The following is a 3,328-nucleotide window of genomic DNA, read 5'->3' on the forward strand; positions in this document are numbered from 1 at the left end:
GGTTAGTGGTTTTGAAATTCCAGCCTCCCTGAAATTCCCTGCTTACGCAGCTCCCTTCGTGTTGTTTTGTTGCTGACGGGAAGGTGATGTTTTTGCCCTTTCCCTGTAGGTGGTATAAATCTTCTATATGGTGCCTCTTTAAGCATCAAATACTTCGGCTACCTTGGTTATGTAAGCACACACCATACGAGCACAAACTATTTTCCCATGTTCGAAGTCACTTAGCTCCAACATAATGCATTCATTAATACGCAGAACATGACTGACCATTGTAACGTGTTGAGGACGGGTGCCGTTTGTGGTCAAACACAACAGTGTGACCCGCAGACTCGGCTATCATCTGCATTGCTGTTCAAGCAAACATTTCTCACGGTGTCTCCTTTTTTTTGTCCTACCCCTGTATTTTCTCCATGCTTTCAGCCTTTCGCGGTACCCACACAATAAGACCATGCTGGATAAAGTTGCAAGGCCATATCAGACATCAATCAAACCGTTTGCTAAAATAGCTACTGCCTCTTTTCAAAAACCACAGGTTAGTGTGGCCTCTCCGTGGATAACATCCTCTACTGGTCGACTGTCCATGTCGATGATTGACGGATTGACGAGGCTCACAAGCCACTCCGTAGTTGGGTATTGGGGGGGGGGGGGGAGGTGGGGTGATGCTAAGGTAGCAACAGTTGCAAACGTTGTAAGATACCAACAGTTTCAAAGACTGTGACCTAGTAACATACAGTATTTTGCTGTTCGTGATCAATGGAAACCTGCTTATATAGAGTTATGAAGTTCAAGTGAATTGGTCCTTTCCTGCGGTATTATTTCACACTTTTAGCAAGACTTCCCACTAAACTGCGTTTGCTAGATGTGTGTATTTTCTTGCGTTCGCACTGCTGGATAGCGAACTATACTGCAATCATTTTGAATGGCTTAGTTTGGTAGAAAATGTAGTCAGTGTTATGGGCCAGCAATGCGATCTCGTGAACACTCATTTCCTTAAACAGTTATCTTGGGATCTACATTTATAACCGTGAGCGTAAATTTAAAAATTTGTCACTGCATGGGAAGCGGACATGTGTACAATATAGGCCGATATTTACGATGCACGGAGCTCCAGCAAGCATACCAAGAAAAAACTAAATGAAATAGGCCCTATCCGTATTTCCCTGTCTGTGAAAGCCGTAACAGATAGATTTGAGCAGCAATTCAGTTGTTTCTTATTTCAGATTTCACCCTCTGAGTGGCAATGTTTGTGAGTCTTAATTGCGAAGTGACAGTTTATGACTGATTTTTGAACTTCTGGAAATTCGCGACTGGAAAAAATCTCACTGCTCTTTCAAATCCATGCTTTCATGGTAGCGCCTTGTTGGCGTACTGGACATCTGCTGCAACGAAATCTCGTGGCGTATGCATATCTGAGAACGCGGTTCCGTACATGGTCGAGAAGTCTGATATGACTGTCGAATTTTTTTTTTTTTTTTCCTGCACCATAGCGGGGTACGCAGACATGGGTGGAGTTGCGTCCTGTAGTCGAGTACCGAGCGAGGTGGCGCAGTGGTAAAACTGCGGTCCGAATCAAGTATTCGTGCGGCGTGTGGTACTCAGCCGTATTTTGTAATGGTAAAGCTAAAAGCCGAATCCAGAAACGTTAGCTAATCTTGAGACCTCGAGTGTGTAGTTTTTCTGCTCAATAATAAACAAAAATTGACAGACTGTAACATTTTAGGATGTGAGCTAAGTTAAGTCGGCCCCTTACATCAGAGGCAGATGTGAGAATGTGGAAGTAGTAACGTTCCATTGATTGTCTTCCAGTGAGCGACTTTCACCGAACAGCTACCTAGGTATAAATTTAGACAGGGAAATAGTATGGATTCGTGAAAGTGCATTATAGAGACAGTCGTCTTCAAATGCGGCGCATAGTTTTATTGAGGACTATGAAATTAAATTAAGAAAGGAAGATTTGGGTTTAACGTTCGGTTATAATCAAGGTCATTACAGACGGAGCACAAGATGGGAATGTTTCAAGGATGGGGAAGGAAATCCGGAATTCCTTAAAGGATCGTCGCGCCATTCCCCTGTAGCGATTTAGGGAAACTACGGAAAATCTAAATCTGGGTGACCGGACACGGATTTGAGTAGTCGTCCTCCCGAATCCGAGTCCAGTGCGTCAGTCACTGCACCACGACGCTCGGTGAAATCAAATTAAGGCTGTTGTAGTACTATGCAATGAGTAGAAAAAAATGACATTTAAAATATTTAGTAAGCATTTTTGATAGTGCCTTATATTGCACAGCCCATTCAAAGATAAGTACAGTTACTGTTATTAGTCACTGAATCATCAGCTCACGCGGATTACACGACACATCGTTAGGCAGGTATAGTGCCACAACTTCGAGGTCGGTGAGGGTGGCAGCAATGTGATACAGAGAAAAGTCGACACGAAGTGTTCCGAATGGTGTCGGGATTAACGATCAGTCCTTTGGGGCCAGCGGCCAACTGATCACACCCTTGCTGAAGCTAGCTTGTTGGGGTCTCATTACAGTATAATTTATGAGGTACCCAATTAATAATAAGATCGGTATTTACGCGGGCCTAGGTGCCACCCCACAAGGTCAGCACCGGCACTTGGGCAGAAGAGGTTGACGAACATTGCTGTAGAGATGACGGCTGTTCAGATCACTCTCCAGCCCTCTAGAGTTAGGTTTTCCGTGATTTCCGTACATCGCATTAAGGCAATGCTGGGATGGTTCCTTTGAAAGGGCATGGTCGATTTCCTTTGCCACTCTTCCCTAACGGTGGACATTTTCTTCGTCTCCAGTAAGCTTGTCGTTGATGGACCGTTAAACCATATCTTCCTTCTGTAATCAAGTACAGACAAACAGTGGTGGAGGCGATTACAACTATTTAAAGTGGCCAGTGGCCTGTAACACGTTTGTTCCAGACAATATAGCGGCTGTGGCGATTTCAGTGGTCCCGCTGTACTGACCTAGTTACGTAGCAGGTCTGCATCCAGCTACCTCGTGCAGCTTTCTCTTCAGATGGATTACTTCAAGTACAAAGTTTCCGTGGTGTAGTGGTTATCACATCCGCCTAACACGCGGAAGGTCCCCGGTTCGATCCCGGGCGGAAACATATATTTTTTTTTTTTTGGTCTTGCGTTATTAATTTAACAATGCGGTATCTGGTTGCTTAATTCATGAAGAAAGACGGGGAGGGTACTAGAGACGGAACACAAACTTCAGTTCTAAAAGAAGGGGAAAGAAATCCAATGTATTCATTTCCAAATAACCACTAGGCATTCTCCAATTTTAGAAAATCCACGGGGATCTGAATG

The 3,328-nt window shown here is 44.1% G+C and overlaps 1 non-coding gene across 1 annotated transcript; it reads left to right on the forward strand.

The window, feature by feature from the left end:
- Nucleotides 1–3,053: 3,053 nt before the first annotated feature.
- Nucleotides 3,054–3,126, forward strand: Trnav-aac (transfer RNA valine (anticodon AAC)). Its single transcript has one exon. It is a non-coding gene; the product is annotated as a tRNA-Val (tRNA).
- Nucleotides 3,127–3,328: the final 202 nt, after the last annotated feature.

The sequence above is a fragment of the Schistocerca cancellata genome, chromosome 2 (assembly GCF_023864275.1).
Source record: "Schistocerca cancellata isolate TAMUIC-IGC-003103 chromosome 2, iqSchCanc2.1, whole genome shotgun sequence".
Lineage (NCBI taxonomy): Eukaryota > Metazoa > Arthropoda > Insecta > Orthoptera > Acrididae > Schistocerca > Schistocerca cancellata.